The 17768-nt window shown below is 40.8% G+C and overlaps 1 non-coding gene across 1 annotated transcript; it reads left to right on the top strand.

Annotated features, from left to right (window-relative positions):
- The first annotated feature begins 517 nt into the window (after positions 1–517).
- LOC111319199 (uncharacterized) lies at positions 518–4155 on the top strand. Its single transcript, XR_015996822.1, has 3 exons — positions 518–2179; positions 2585–2821; positions 2959–4155. It is a non-coding gene; the product is annotated as an uncharacterized LOC111319199 (transcript).
- The last annotated feature ends 13613 nt before the right edge of the window (positions 4156–17768 follow it).

Here is a 17768-nt window from a genome sequence, read left to right as displayed (position 1 = left end):
TCTAGAAAATATTTCAATCTACACTTTTGGTGAAAGAACAGCAACCTCGCAATGCCACCGAGAGTTGATGTAAAAACCCTCACGGGAAAAATTAACAATGGAAGAATTTGAATCCATATTCGCTATAAGACCGGGACTTGAAAGACTCGAAACAGTGTTCAATTTAGTGGAATCGAAGTACAGATCTGTTAAAAAGCAGCAAGAGGTGATCTCGGACAAATTAATTGCAGAAGGCGTTTCATCGGAAGATGAATTGGTGTTAATGAACAGAAAACTCTGGGACAAAGTAAAAGCTGATTTTCCTCAAATCGCCTCGAAATACGCAGCGTATCAAAGCGAAAATAGTCATCCTAATGTTCCTGACCACAAAGAAACCTTGAAAACGATGAGTTCTGCAGTTGAGAAAATGGCCATTGCAATGGGATCGAAACCCAGCAGCCTTGAGCGATTGACAGTTCCGATCTGGGACGGAAGTCGCAGAACGTATCAGAAGTGGAAAAGAGAGTTTAGACACTGTATGGCAAAATATGGACAAGACAAAGATGAACAACTTAAAAGATTCCGAAAAGCAATACCTAAGGATTTCTTCTGGACAGATCAAGTCAAGACTTGTAAAGATGTTGACCAAGCCTGGGAAAATTCTCCAAAATAAATTCGCAAATGAGCGAAAACTTATGGACGAACTGTTAGCTGAAATGAACAATTTGAAACAAGTTAAACGAGACTGCAAGTCACTCACGCGTTGCGCCATGACGATTTCCATATTTGTCAGTGATATGAAAGACAGCGGCTGCGTCGTGTTAGAGGCGTCAGAAGCTCCGTTTTTCATGTCTCAGCTATTATCGAAGCTCGATCAAAGAGACAACACAAACTTTGGAAGAGAGATGCAAAGAGCGGGAAAGGAAGAGAATGTGTCAAACCTCGTAACCTGGTTACATCGAGAGGCAACCCTCCGCTCCAGAGGAAAACGAGACAATGACAACGCCGACGAAAAAGAACGTACCCACCAAGGACCAACCTTTAGAAGAACAGATAACCACGCAGCAAACAATGAGCAAGAAGCGTGTCCACTCGGTTGTACGTCGAAGCACCATTTAGCGGCCTGTCCGTTGTATCAAAGTTCAACTGTAAATCAAAGAGGGGACGTAGTCAAACAGAGCAACAGATGCCGAAAATGTCTCAGGCCACATCATACGAACGACTGCAGGAAGCCGGACGGTACTACCTGCGAGAAATGCAAAAAGAACCACCACCATTCTCTTCACAACGAGAAGATTAATTCGAATTTAAGCGCGCGCGCAGTGCCTTTCCGAATGCAAGATATTCCTGCAGAAGGAAATACCAACTGCGCCACTAACCAGAAGAAATATTTCAAGCTCATAACTGGTTTATGTCCTGTCCAAAACGTCAAAGTTATGGACTCAGGTGGAACGCTTGTTGAAATACTAGCGATGATAGATTCCGGATCAAACACAAGTCTGCTATCAAAGAATGCAGCTGAACGACTTGGAATAGCTGGGACAGTTACCATCTTACTATGAATCTAGCAGGTGGAGAGAAGAGGTCTGAAGCTTCAAAAATCATCGAGATAAATATTACCTCGACCATAGATGAGGATATCAGAAAGACACTGGAAGTATACGCTATAAAGAAACCTTGTAGTGCCGCGAAGACGATCTCGAAGGAAACTATTGAAAACTTCCCTCATCTCAAACCAGCGGCGAACAAACTGCATCTATCTGGGGGAACAATAGATCTTCTAGTTGGTACAGATTTCGTCGATGCATTCGTTGACATTCATACCTTGTCAGGTAAACCTAGAGAGCCGATTTCCAAATGCAACTGCTTCGGTTGGTACGTCTTAGGACAAGTTAACAGTTACAGGATACAGTCCATTGCAGTTGGAACAGTGAGGATTGAAGACGACTTTAAGAAACTACTTTATCAGGACACGCTGGGAGTTAAACCAACAGAACTGTGTATATGTAGTGAGAACGTGCCACGAGAAAACAAGTTCGTCAAGTCGCTGTCTGATTCAACTACATTGGTAGATGGGAGAATCCAAGTAAGAATGCCTTGGAATGAGAATGGACCCCCAAAACGCAGCAATTATAACATTGCCCTGAAAAGAATGCAGTCTGCCGAGAAATCGTTCCAGAGAACAGGATGCTTCGAAATCGTAAATGACGAAGTCTAAAAGCTGTTGCAACAAGACTTCATAATTAAAGTTCCTACAGAAGAAGTTGATCACAGCCAACCTGAATGGTATCTGCTTTTACAAGCAGGCTTGCCACCAGAGAAAACCACTAAGGTCCGCCTTGTTTTCGATGCGTCTTCAAAGGGTCACGACGGTCTTTCCCTGAACGCTCACCTTGAGAAACGACCTAATTACATTAACAGTCTTCCCAATGTACTTATGGGCTGGCGATGGAACGAAGTGGCTTACTCGGGTGATATCCGAAAAATGTTTAATCAAGTTCTAGTGAACTCTGACGACCAAGTTTTCCATAGGTTCTTGTAGAGAAGCGACAAAACTGAAACGCCCTCAGTCTCTTAGTGGCTCAGTTTAAATTTCAACGAGAAGCCAGCACCAGACATCGCCTCAAACGCCATCAATTACTTAGCCAAAGTCTCACAAGTCGAATTTCCGGATGCATCCCAGGAACCGCGAGATCACGTGTACGTGGACGATATCGCAGGCTCCAAAAGCAACTCAACAGAAGCCAGGAAAATAACGAAAGAAATTGACACCATCCTCGGAAAAGGCAAGTTTCAAGTTAAGGCTTGGCACTCCAACTGCTCGGAAATGATCCGTCTAGAGGTGAAAGATTTACAGAACTGCTTGGCCACAAATGGGATAAAGAAGAAGATAACTTTACCTTCAAGAAAGAAAACGCGGTTGGCCTATTGGAGGGCTTCTCCAAAAGAAACTGTCTGAAATTTCTCGCTCAACTCTAGGGTCCCATCGGTCTTGTTTCACCCGTTATTATCAAGTTCAGAATTGATCTGCAAGCACTATGGAGTTCAGGTTACAACTGGGACGACATCCTTCCCGAGAGTATTCAGCAAACATGGTTAGAGAATGTTAAGACCATAAATGATCTCTTGTCATTTCAGTTTGACCGTAAGGTAAAACCAAACCATGCAGCGGGCGTGCTTCAAACTCACGGACTCTCCGATGTTGGGGAACAGGCTTATGGTGCTGTAATCTTCCAACGATGGAAACTTACTGGTGGAGACTACCAATGTGTTGTAGTCATGATAAAGGCTTTCGTCGCACCGCTGAAGAAGAAAAGCATCTCGAGACTAGAACTGTTGGGCTGTTTAGCACTTGCAAGGATGTTAGTTACATGTGTAAAGGCCTTGGAGTTGACAAAAGCCCAATACTGGGAAAGATTCTACTGGGTCGATTCAACAATCGTTTTGTCCTGGGTCAAAACGCTAGCACGGGAATTCAGACCCTTTGTATCTACCAGAGTGGCAGAAATCCAAGAGTCAAATGGGGCACACCAAATTCGCTACATCAAGTCTAACCATAACCCTGCAGATGCTCTAACGAGAGGAATCCATCTTAACCATCTCGTGAAGTGGTCGGAGGGACCATCCTTCCTAAAGTTGCCAGAAGAAAAATGGCCCAACTTTCAAGACCACACCCAAGTTAACGCTCACGTGGACGACCCCGAACCATTAAAAAAGAAGAAAGTATTTCAAAAAGAGAAGAAAGCCAGTAAACATTACAATGCTCTCGCAGAAGTATGCCCTGAACTAAATCAGCCTGAATCTGAAGGTCCTATCCTTTCACATTCGTTGAAAACTTGTTCTACGTACTCCAAAATACGGAGAACTCTTGCCTACGTCCGTAGTTTTATTCGCAACGCACTAAAAATAAACCCGAGGTCAGGACCCATTTCAGTTCCGGAACTGAAGGCTGCCGAGGCCCGTCTTCTGAAGTGGAGTGAATTTCCCGTCAACAAAGGGAGATTGGATAAGAAACTGGTGGCAAAGAAGGGTGAAGACGGCCTCCTTCGTGCGCATGGTCGTCTTGAAGTTGTCAGATGTCTCTCTGAAGAATTGAGAAAGCTTATTATCTTACCACCCGTTTGTAATATTGCTTCTGCGTGCTCTCCTAGCACGACTTGGGCACTGTGGCTATAAGAGTTTAATGTACCAGGCCAGAAAAGGATTTTGGATCATTGGACTCCGCAGAATGGCTAAGACCGTCACCTCAAGGTGTGTCACATGCAGAAAACTACGGAAAAGGCCCCTCAACCAGCTCCTGGGACAGATTTCAAACCTAAGAGTAGCAGCTGGCTTCCCGGCATTTTCAAACACTGCCATGGACAAGTTCGGACCAATACAGATTAAGCTTGGCCGCAAGACTCTAAAAGAGGCCCAAGTGATCATCTTCACCTGTATGACATCACATGCGATCTATCTAGAACTGGTCACTGATAAAACCTCAGATGCATTCTTGATGGCCTTTCGACAATTTGCCTACCTTCGGGGATACCCCAGTGTATGCTGGTCAGACCATGGAACAAATTTTGTGGGTGCCCAAGGTTACCTAAAAGAAACCACACAGAACTAAGATTTTCCTAAGATAAAGAGAGTCCTCTCCGATAAATTTCGCTGCGAGTTCAGATGGGAGTGGAACACACCACATGCGAGTCACCAAAACGGAGTTGTTGAGACCCTAATTAGGTCAGTCAGACTAGCACTTAACGCCACTTGCAAGAACCAAGCATATTCCGAGGAACAATGGAGAACATTTTTGTCAGAAGTTACCTGCCTAGTCAACAAACGACCACTGTACCCCAGTTCCTATGATATCTGGGAAGTACCACCGATCACTCCCAACGACCTTCTTCTAGGCCATCACAATCCACCGCCACAGCCAGAACCAGAGGAAAGAACCAATCCGCGACAATTACTCAGAAGCACACAAAACAGAGTCGCTGATTTCTGGAGGAGTTGGATGAAGTATTTCGCCCCAAACTTGTTACCAAGAAACAAGTGGTTTCGCGTGCGAGATAACATCAGACCGGTGATCTTGTTTTGAGCTAGATCCCAAACACAAAAGATGTGAATGTAAAATGGCGCGTACTATAGGCACCTATCCTGGAAACGACGGCCTTGTCCGAAAAGTGAGAATAGAAACAAGAGACGTAGAGTGCGACAGACCTATTCACAAACTGTGTTTGATTGCGACAAAGGAAGAGCTTGATGCAGGACTACTTTAGTTTAGATGAATTCAAGAACAATGAACACTTGCATGAATCTTTCAACCTTAAATGACAATTCGTTGCTCAATTAGAGTTAAACTCTTAAATTCCGCACTCGGACGGAGTGATTTTCACTTAGTGTTTAATAGTTTTGGCGCCAGAGCGTTGATCCAGGGAGTCTGGGGACCAACCCAACCGCCCCTTTTATTTAAAGACGCAACGAATCCAATATTGAAAATAACGGTCAGCTAGAGATAACGTAAAGATCTATAAGATGTATGGAATGCCCTACGAATTGTAAGTTACATTTCGTTGAACTCTCAAATGTTATTCTATATTTGAAAAAAATCTGTATTTGTTTTTTTAGTTTGACTTGCTTCCTCTGGCAACTAGTACGAAAATAAACGGGTCACCATACATCTGTAGCCTTCAAAGCTACAGTAACGCTTCACATCGAAAGCGCGAACCAAAATTCGCTCGAAAATCGCTCCTCTGATCTGCTGATATTCCCGCCTACTCGGGATGTATTTGATGCGTTCTTTATTTGGGGCTAACAAGGTAATGCGGTTATATCAAATGAGTTGAAATTGTAAATCGGCCACCGTAAAGAGTTCAAAAGCTAACGTTTCGAGCGTTAGCCTTTGGTCAGAGCGAATGGAGGAATTGTGGGTTGCGTGTGGGTTTAAATGCAGAAAGCCGTGAAGCTACGCTATTGGTGGGAACATGGTGACGAGAAAAACACGAATAAACTAGTAAAATGAAAGGCGTGCGTTGACACCTATAGGGTTAAGAGTGCCGATTTAGAGGATACTCCTTTTTTTCAAGAGTTTTGTGTTTAATAAGACTGATTCTATGTTCCATTTTCAAATTATTTGAAATTTAACTCATTGCATATGACTTTTTTCATACCTATACATGAGGGTGTACAATCGCAAAATATCTGCACAAACTTCCCTCTGGCTATTTCTTGTACACTTTTCTAATTTTGTAAAATTCTTGAAAATCTTCAGGTGTGTACATTGAAGTGATGGGTGTAAGTAGACATGTTTACTATTTTAGCGCTAAGCCCTCGCAAAAAGTTTTAAAAGCTCTTGAAACCCAGGGACTGGTGATGAGATATTTCTCATTCAATAAAATAAATAAATAGATAAATAAGTAAATAAAAGTAATAAAGGAAAAAAGCCAAATGATTACTTATGGGCAACTTGGGATAATATAATTGACAAAAAATGGCACAGGTTTCTCTATTTCCAAGAAGATTTTCACTAGAAAAATGTGAATGTATATTGAACGTAAAACTATATTCTGCTGGTCAGTGTCAATCAGTCGTTATATGAAGGATATTCGTTATTTCAGCTGAACTTTCAAATCATGAAACTAGCCAACTAAAGAGGCAAGAAGAATTTACTGTGTGTTGTTAGCGTGGCAAGGCCCCTGCACGAGTGAGCACCTCTGGTGCCTTGTGTTGTACTTTCATAGGATCTTTGTTTCGTTGTCAAAATTTCGTCAAAGAAAATAATTATATAGTATGTGTTATACATTATACATTAGCGACCTGAAATACCAGAGAAGACATGGTAAACATAACTTTGATCAGATTTACAGCCTTCCAGTCCAGCAACATATGGTTCTACTTGGTCTCGTAACCTCTCATCACAGGTCCACTATCGAACCTTTCCTCTTTTAGAAAGCAGCGCCAAAACACAATATAAGCACTTGTGAGGAAGCTAGAGTTAAAGAACTTACTGGGAACGTTTCTGACGGGTAAATCAGGCACTATGAGTTCAATGTCTCTTTCTTTAAAAGTTTGGATGGTCTACAGTCATGAATAGTTCTGCAAGTAACTTGGTAACCTTGAGAACCGTTTAGATCTCGTGGTGCTGGACTCCATTACTTAGGGCTTGTCAGGTGTTACAAATAGAGCCTTGAATTTAATTGGTACTGCCACTATGGGTTTGTCTAGCTGTTTAGGAACTTACGTATATGAGAACGATCCTTCGCAGTAAAGCACTATTTGAGCAATAGTGAAAATCAGACCTGAAAAAAATTTCAGGCCTGTACGGGATTCGAACCACTGACCTCTGCGATACTAGTGCAGCGCTCTACCAATTGAGCTAACAAGTCAACTGGGAGCAGGCCATCAAATTAATTCGACATAAACCCGTAGATGAGGTTTAGGAACTGTTTGAGCCTTGCTGACGGGGTGGCAGAATCTCGCCTGGATTTGCTCGGATGGATGGCCGTTAGGGAACATCTTTTGCATCTGGTAAATAATCCGAGGTTTTTTAATCCAAGCTCTGTAGGTTTCGTTCAAAAGTCCTCTCGCTGTCTGATTTTCCCTATGTTAATAGTCTAGAACAGGAAGAAACTGGGTTACAAGCTCTTGACAGAGTATCGTCTGGAAAAAAAAATATTTCCATGGCTTGTGGTGTATCTGCTACTCACACTGCTCGAGTCGCGACAAGAGGTACTGTAGCTTATTGTGAGCTGATGCCGATAGCTTCTAAAAAAAAACCGCGGGCTTTTGTCAGTCTACTGCCGGATGGCTCTCCAGCCGAACACATCCCGGTGGTTACGCTTTATGCCAAAAACTGGGGCTAAAATTCCTTTTCGATCTGCGAGTGCTTTCTCTCTGCCACATGAGAGTCCTACTTGAAAATGTCACTAGTTAACAATTCTGCAGCAATAAAATGGCAAGCCCATCCTTGGATACATCTCCTTGGCCCTCTGTTTGGTCACTCTAGCTGAAATACTGGTGCTTTGAAAGCAGCGTCTGATCTCTTCGAAGGGAACTTCCTGCTAATGGATGCAGATCCACCCGCCATTTTTGTGTGTCAGGCAGCATAGTGGCTCCAACATTTCTGAAAGGTTCCTTAGCCTTATAGATCTCTGCACTGCTGGCACTTCTTCCGATCGCTCTACCATGACCATTGTGTCAGCTTTCCTCGGAACTGCCTTTACCATTGAATCTTCGTCATCACACGTCCAATAAATGGCACTTCCCGTCAATAGAATTCTAGCTTCTCATTAATCAATTTCATGTGTTTTTCCCAACAAGGGTCTCACTCTAGCATGAAATTTGTTCAGCGCTCATAAATTGGGTTCGTCTCGCCTTGGCAGTAATTATTTCAAAAGTTCAAAACTTTATCGGTCCTACCTTTCTCTTCATTGGAGGCGAAGGTAAACCAGATTTGATATCGAGGGCTTCTGGCCCGCTACATGTGATGAAAGTTGCTACTCGATAGTCGTCCAGCCTCCAGTGCAAATTCTGACTAAAGCTTTTATTTAATTCTTTGCTAGATCTCCGCGGAGATCTAGCTATGCAATAACTGAAAGATTTAAAGATTTGCTGCGGTGTTTGAGGTTTGGAACTGATGAGCTGCTGCTGCTGCAATCTGCTTTCGACGTCATATAATGTCAAGTGTCTGTCGCCGTGCTTCGGTCCAAAGCTAGCCCAAATTCGACTGAAACTCATTCAGAAAGCTGCTATATGTCCTGTTGAGAAGTCGTTAGTCAATGATGTTATTAGGGCGTGCAGCAGAAATACCGGTAACAAACGGAGTCGAGAATGTTGTCCCATTTAGTTGTGCCTCTGGAGCGACTTAGCAGTCGGTGAAAACAGATGTCAACGTTATATTTGTTCTTGAATATCCTAAACTCGGTTCCTTAAAGATCGAAGGGCTAACGCTCGAAACGTCAGCTTTTATAATCGTAACGGTGGCCAATTTACCATTTCAACTTTGTTGATATATTCAAATTATTTCGTTACCCCCACCGACGCAGCACCAAACAGTTTCTTTAGAAACTATAAGCCTTTATTCCTTAAAGATCGCTAACACAAATTTTTGGTTTTAAAAATATCTTTAAAGGAAAATAAAATTATCTTCTTTGAGAGTTATGCAACAAGCTATAGAACTGATACGGCAAGTAAGATGATAATATGAATCCACATGGGTGATTAAACTTTATTCCATTCCAGTTGCAATTGGGTCTCGTGTCTATTGATTCATCAATCAACATTACAGCTAATTAAATAATTTTTGTATGCGATTTGTGTCGCTGTCATTGGATGGTTACTAGATTTCAGCTCTACTCATTCTTCTTCATAATTTTCAAATTATAATTTTGAAATCGTCGTCGTTTTTCCCCTTGTTTATTGAATATTTCTTCTCATTCATGAAAGTAAGTCTCTTTTGAGCACCACTTTGCTAGAGTTGCAATGCATCTTGAACGATAATAGGCCAGATGACATTGACATTTCATAAAGGTACAATCGCTAAAAAACGTTGCATAACTAGTATTTGTCCTGTTCGAAATAAGTTGTGATCTTATCGCGTAATTTAAAATCGCTGCCTTTTTTCAAAAGTGATGATAACAGCCTCTACCAAAAGGGGATTACGGTTTTTATGGAGAGGAATGCAAGAGAGTTCTATTGAGAGCTTGGAGAAAATGATATCGTTTCCTAGTAATATCTAAAAGCGATTGCGAGGATTTTATCAGGTTCCAAACTCGAGAAAACATTTGAAACCACGAGGCCTGCAGCCTCGCGGAGGCTATGTCTACACTATACCGGATAGCTCGTGCTCCGACACAAAAACCATATCAGATAGGGCTTCTGTTCACAAAGGCAACTCTGATTTGGGCGCGGTTTTTACAACGGAGCGACGCTTTGCCGCTTCGATCTTGAAAGTGAATCGTCACGTATCGGATAGTTTTTCGTACCACTCTTTGACATCGTGTGAACAGGTTCCGGCCGCAGCGGAAGTAAAAAACTCGGAGGGAAGATTGAATTCCACAATATGGCGGCCTTGCCACTTGTGTTGATTTCTGCTATCTCGAACGCTGTACTCAATTTACAGCTCTGTATGATGAATTTAAGAGGAAATGTGGCCAAAACTCGAACATTTTCAAAATATGGTGGTAATAGCCGAAAAATCGATTCGGCTCATATTCTCAAGTTAGGTAGGCGTTATGGTGAAACAAAGCACGGCATACTTCGTTTCGCTGAATATCGATTTATTTTCGAGAAAATCGATAAAAGATGAATTTCGCCCAAATGCCACTTTTGAAGCTCAAAATTTCAGACAAATCTCGGAGCGTCGCGCCACGCATTCAAAACACTTGGACCAATAAAAACTACCAAATCTTGAAAAAAAAAACATCAATACATAATTTGACAGCAATTTGAGCTATTCTTGATCATTCATTTACACAACGTAATTTAATTTATCCGACCTTCTTCTAAAAAGATTAAAAATAGGTCAAAAAGTAACCTGTTACTTAGTTAAGTGCTAAACAAATTAATTGACTGAAAATCTGGCTTTTGTAAGGCAAAGTGTGGTTCTTTTCGATCTCCAAATGATTTTTTGGGGAAATGATTCAGTGCAATTTACTCAAATTCTAAAGTTGGATAAAATGAGCTGATTTGACGATGCCGTCAGTTATTCGAAAATGTACACATTCACACGCAAATTCGATTGTTTCGCATTTTACATCCAGTCTACAGCTTATTTAAGATAAAATCATCTTACTCTCCATATTGCTGTACCAAAACAGGGGATTGCAGTCCTGAAATTGTTGCATCGCTCCCATAATAGCGATATAACTTGGCAAGGTAGTCAACACATCCTGATAAGGATTGTTTACAAAGCGTATCTCAAGGTTTCTCTCTTTCCATTTCGTTGAAAAGGAGGCTGCAATTACTTCACGTAAGAGATCTTTCTTTAAAAATAAGTTTTTAACTAAATCGCGAACCAAAATGTTGGCGAAATGTTGCCAGTTCAGAAACGTGTTTCTCGAGTGCGCAATAACGCTAATTAATTCAAAATTAGGGTCCACATGCAGAAACTGACAACTCCGCAAAAATACAAGTTTGGACCGTGAAGCACGTGGCTACACGAACTAAGGTCGAGTGTTACGTAAAGGAAACAGGAGCAAACACTTATTTAACTCCGATCCTTATTGAGTTCATATTTTTATTTTGTAAATTATTGTTTAGGTTAATAAAGCTCATTTTAGGACAAAAAGAACGAAAGATAAACCTAGTTCGGTGATTAACACCTCTGCTTGCTACAATACTACTGTATAAGTTCTCAACTTCCAGCACTCTTACTAAATTTTCTTCTGTTTACTGTATGTAATATTCAAAATGAGTTACAGTCAGACCCACCAAATGAAATTCAGAGGGGTGTTTTTATCGTTAATCGCTGAAACCAGACTTGGTGCTTACTTTATGTAAGGAACCGGTTAGAGATGACAATTGCCTCGTGCAGAGGTAAGGATTTTAAATGATTATAGTTTATAAGTATTTTTTAAGAAAAAATTGAAATTAAAATTGAATCGTATTTGTTTCCTCCTCCTTACTACTATAATCCCTATTCATTGTTTCATTAATTACAGAAATTACCTTGAAACTGGCATTTTCGTTTACTAATAAAACGAATTGCAGAGTAAAGATGTGAACTCTGCAACAACATTGCGTGTCGTTCTCCTCATAAGGATATCTGCTGCTCGTTCAAAACTATAGTAAGAGTACAGTGTGACCTCGACAGACGATCCAGAAAACGGGAAATAGTAATTAGACCTCTTCTTGCCTGTTCAAGGCTGATTGAGAGCAATTCCGCTAGTCTCGGTTTTTCCGGGCTAAAAGACGAAGTTGACCTAGCTCTTAGCCGAGCAGCCATATTCTGTCCTCCTGCTGATATACATTCTATTACAATTTATCCCTCGCTAAGAGCAAAACTTGGTGAACGAGAGGCTCTAGTTCGAGGCGCAGAGTTCCTTCTGATATATTAAACCATGCTCAATAATATATCGCCATATGATGCATCGATTGGCTTTGGACTTCTATAAGAAGTAGTCATTCACTTCTTAAATTAACTATCTTGGAAGGAAAGATTAAGGAGAAAGGCACAACATGGGTTTGTTTACTTTTTTTCTGGTTAAATCTAGATGTCGATCTTTTCTCGATGGGCGTGAACGTTCTGGTGTGACCAGACAACAAGCTTATGTTAAATGTTTCATTACGCATCATCCCGCTCTATAATATTTCGCCATATAATGCATTGATGGCTTTGGACCCGACCATATTTCAGGGGGATAGATCACTACTTGGCTACCTTCTTGGGCAAGAACCCTAAAGAACTAACTAATTGAGTTGATTTTTTAAAGCCTCTGTTTCCAAAATGCAAGTATTTGATGTAGGTATACCGAATCGCACCCGAGCCTGCTGTGTCAGCTGCTGCAGTGATTACTCGAAGCGTTTCTTGAATCCTGAGATACGCAGAAATGGTTTCATTTCCAGATGTGAGCTTTTATCGGACCACTGCCGCGAAAAGGTGGTTGTGAAAAATGTGGACGTGCTAACTGGGTCGTAGTCTTACTACCGGCACGTGTAACTTAACAAGGCACATTTGCCTCTGGAGAAAAAGTAGTGTAAATATAAAGCTGTATATCGTTGACTTTTACAAACATGTCAGCGAAAGTTGTGGTTTTCCAGGTTTGACCCTTATGAAACTTCCTTTAAATAAACAAATATTCAAACACTACACTCTTCTTTGTCGCACGTCTGCAATAATGTATGATGGGCTATGCCCTTTGCAGATCTGTCGCTCTTTTTTTGTACTTAAATGAGCTTTATCCCCCGAAGTACCATGAAACATTCAATTATGATACATTAAATTATGATCGGAGCTGGATAATTGTTTGGTCCTTTTTCGTATATGTAACACACGACCTTAGTTCCTGTAGCCACGAGCTTCATAGTCCAGAGTTTTATTTTTGCGTTTTATTTCAGTAGACCTCATTTTGAATTAATTAGCGTGATTCTCTACGTGAGAAACATGTTTCTGAACTAGCAAGATTCCGCTTATATTTGGTATACGGTTCGGTTGTAGACTTATATTTAAACAAAGATCTCTTACGCGAAGTATTTCAACGAAATGGGAATAGAGAAACCCCGAGATACGCTTTGTAAACAATCATTATCAGGATGTGTTGACTATCCTGCCAAGTTTTATTGCTATCGAGGGAGCAAAGCAACAATTTTAGGACTGCAATCCCCTTTTGTGATACAGCAATATGGACGGTAAGATGATATTATGTTAAACAAGCTGTAGATTGGATGTAAAACGCGAAAAAATCGAGTTTTCGTGTGAATTATTAATGAGTTTGAGACGTTTACTTCTTGTCCCTTCAATTCACTTCGAATATTCAGTAAAAAAAAGAACCCATTACTGCATTACAATATCCTCAACTTAAGCTCTTTTTTTTGCGCGAGTTGAGGATTGAGTGCGAAGAGGTAGTACTTTGACTTTTATACCACAAATTTGCAAGAAGGGATAAATTAATGAGTATTGCATTGTACGCATTTCCGATTTATTGCACTGCGTTTGGAGATCAATGCTTTTCTATGGTTTGCTTGATTTTTTTTTTAATAAGCTGAGAATACACTTTTTGAGCAAGGAAACTTATAATGTAAAAACTTATTCAAGAAAACTAGGATGGGTCCACGGGATCCGAAATTCTACTCCAGCAAGTTTTCTTTGATGAATTTCCGTTAAAACCTTTTCTTTGAAAGCGCATATAGCGAGCTAGGAGTCCAAGAGTGCATGTGAACTATCAATCCCCTTCACCTGCCTTTCATTACATTTGCATTGGAAAATTTCAACCTCGTGGCTGCTTTTATTCGGAGATAGCACATCGTTGCTCTGATCTGAGATATTCCCACCAGTAAGATAGTTATTTGACGCGTTCCTTACACAAGTAAGATAGGTTCCTTCCTTACAGCCATCTCAGCAGGATATTGTTACTGAAAATACCTGATGGTAATTTCTTCAACTGATTAATAAATAATTCAATTTTATTTCATTTTTGGGAACGTACGAAATAGCTCTTTGAAAATTTAAAGAACATTTTGGACTTAAAGCCTAAAGTCTAAATTTCACGATCGAATTGCTAACTCTGTGAATATAAGCATTCCTTCCATCACCGGGGACTCTCCTCGCCGCCCTTGAACCCTCTAAGCAGATGAGGGCGGTTCTTTAAAGGGAAAAAGATGTTTCTTCCCCGAACCAAGGGATTGTCTTGGCATATTGCTTTTCCTTCTTTAAGGTTTCAGGTCTGAGAGGCTAATCTCGCCGGTAGTGGTAAATATTAGACGTGCGAATGTTTAGTGCTCAGTGTCTAGAACTCTCCTTGAGTACTGGCTATTCTTATAAGATTCGGCATTTGGATGGCAGACGCTGACATCAGGGAATGCCGATCGTTGTTGTTCGCAGAATCCACGTGGGTGAAGGTTCAATGTTACGCCTTTTGTTTTTTCAGCTCCTCTTTTCAGCTGTTCACCACTGATATGTTGAGGTTCGGGATCAACTTCACCATCGCTGTATACCGTACTCAAGAGTTCAGCAGCCAGGTATCTCGATCATTATGTCTTTGTACGAAAAATCCTTCTCGTTTAAAAATCATGGCGTGGTCTAGCGTAAAAACCCTCCCCACATACACACTTGGGGGGAATATTTTAAAAGCTTTTCAGCATCAAGGAATTCCTGTTTATCTAGGTTGAAGCCCAATTTTCGGGGAGGAAGTACTGTCAGCCACGCTCCTGGCCCATTTTTAGCTTCTAGGTCCAGAGCTCGCATCGTGCAGAATATTGTGACACATCCGGGAACTTTTTAAGTTCATCGGCGGTCAATTTGAACAGCCCTCCGAGCAACGAGTGCGGAACAATAAGGAAAACGGCTATTAGCTACGACAAACTATTTGCCGTATTTTTTGGTCAGAAGTTCTTTTCAGACTAATGACCAACCAAGCACTTTTAAATGCACTCGTGCACGATGCAAAACGTGTCCTTTCATTCACAACACTGACAAAATATCGAGACCCAAACGATCCATTAAGAATACCGATCACTTCACGTGCCCCTCCACCCATGTAATCTATTGCATAACTTGCACTTATTGGAAAAAGATTTACATCGGCGAAACAGACAGAAGACTAGGTGACCGATTCCGAGAACACCTTCGCGACGTGAAGAGCAATGACAAGGACACATCGAAATCAGTCGCTAGACATTTTAACTTACCTAATCATTCTAAGCAACATATGGCAATATGCGGTCTTTCCTTGCACTTAGGTAGTACGGAAAGCCGTGAAACTCTTGAACAAAAGCTCATCTTTCAAACCGGCAGTCTAAATCCCACAGGTATTAACGAACGCTTTTCATTCCACTAATTTATTCGTGTTTCTCTCGTTGCCATGTTCCCACCAATAACGTAGCTCCATTTTCTGCCTTTAAAAACACACACAACCCACAATTCCTCTACTCGTTCCGAGGAAGGGCAAACGCTCGAAATGTCAGCTTTTACAATCGTAACGGTGGCCAATTTATCATTTCAACTTTGTTGATACATTCAAATTATTTCGTTACCCCCACCGACGCAGCCCCACACATTTCCTTTAGAAACTATCAGCTTTTATTTTTGATAATGTTTGTGGCGAGCAAAATTTAATATTTACACAAGAAAGGCATGTAGTGTTCAGCAACAGCGAGGAAACGAATGAAGGTTAGTGGTAGGAGCAGGGGGTCCATAAGTGCATGTGACCTACCTTTCCTCCACCCTGCTTCCAACATTGTACTTGCACGGGAAATAAAATCGTAGTTAATTTTTATTTAGAGCTTAGACATCGCTGCTAATATCTGCTGTTTTTTTTTTACTAGTGTGTGGTGTATTGGTGCGTTCCTTACACAAAAAGACATTCTAGACTTACAGCCCCATCAGCTGGGTATTGTTACTGAAAATGCCTGATGGTAATTTCTTCAACTGGTTATTGTGTAACCACCTACCAAAAGTAATATTACGGGGGAGTGTTAATTACATTATACTTCTCAACATAACGTAGAAACTGTGTTTGCCCGATTATGTCGTATGTAGTATCTCTTATTTTTGGCTTTACATATAGAAACCTAAGATATGATTAGAAACTATAATCTGGGACAAAACGAAATTGTGTAAAGCACTGAAAATAAACAGATTACATTACACATTCCTTTTCTCCCTTCTCCCATTACCCATTGTTGTGAAACATGGCGCCTGACATTACACGCTGTTATTCAGAGTAGTCCTCATTATAAGCCAGACGACATTGATTGCAGGGATGGGGAGGGTAAGATACGAACACACATATGTAGCTTATTCACGTGATTTCAAAACATTTACTTCGAAATGGGTGACTACTAAGTGTTGAAAATTTCAACCTACACAAAATGCAATACAGAGGCACACGCAGGCACAAGAGCACTAAGAAAATTCTCCAAACAAAACTTTTCCTTTATTTTTTCACGTCAGAACAAGAAACGTCCATTCCCTAGAAGAGACGCGAATTTGTTTTTCTCACTGCTGCTTTCTTTTAAGTTTCTCAAACAAAGCGGGATGCAAATCATTCCTCTCGGGCTAAGAGAATCTCAATAAAGAGACACCACTAGCACCAGAAATTGTACCCGAAAGCGTATCTTGTTTCGTATTTTTTTTGTTTTTTTTTTGTTTTTAATTACAAAATTGAAACTTGCAACCCAAATTTAAACTTAATCACATCCTCAGAGCAAAAGGGATAGCAGTTGTGTGAAGAGGACTGTTAGGGAACCTTACTGAGAGAATCCAAAAAAGGATAATTTGTCTGAGATTTAGTGTTGAAGTTCATTCAGGGAAAATAATAACCTTTCATGAGATTTACTATGTATGTTAAGTACTAAAGGAATTTCTAGCATGTACATATGACTTTTGGAGCCTTTAAAACCGGTCTAATGAGATAACATTGTTCCGCAACAGGGTTCAACTCCAATGCTAGAAAAAATAAGTAACTTGCGTACGTTTAATCCGACCTGACTTTGTTTTATTCTATTTAACTAACGAACGCATGCTTTGCTGCAGATTTAAAGTCACGCCCAAAGAAAAGAAATTATCTTCCTTAGGGAGGCATATATAAGCCTCTAGTGGCCGTCGTCCCTCTCACGTCGCCCCCTTTCTTCACCTCGATGCACGAAAAGAAACTATAGGCAACGAAGTGCTTGAATGGATTGATATTTAATTCTTACTAACCGAGCGGGATGTCTGTATGGGAGAATCTTGACCGAGGTCGCCAATACAGACCGAACGCAGTGAGGTCTGTACCAGCGACCGAGGTCAAGATTCTCCCATACAGACCGACCCAGCTCGGTTAATAAGATGTTTATTATATGGCTGTGTCTTATATGCCAATTTTTTTATATTCTTTGTACCTTTTTTTCTAGACCGGTCTAGATGCCGGTCTAAATGGTAAAATCTAGACCGCTTTCAATGTTGATTTCAGCCAATCGATTTCGTGAATTCGGTAGTTTCCAGTCCTCGTGAGACACAGCTAAATAATAAATCTTAATATTGGTCCGATTTCATTAGAGTAGATAATCATCGCGCAATTAAGAACTATATCCCCCTTACATGTAGGATGAATTTAAAGCCTAGGCTTTTTGCATCGGTGGATGCCAGATCTTCTATGACTGATGTATCA

Source organism: Stylophora pistillata, chromosome 2, assembly GCF_964205215.1.
Source record: "Stylophora pistillata chromosome 2, jaStyPist1.2, whole genome shotgun sequence".
Taxonomy (NCBI): Eukaryota; Metazoa; Cnidaria; class Anthozoa; order Scleractinia; family Pocilloporidae; genus Stylophora; species Stylophora pistillata.
The sequence above is the reverse complement of the archived record's forward strand: the minus strand, read 5'-3'. Positions and strand labels throughout refer to the sequence as shown.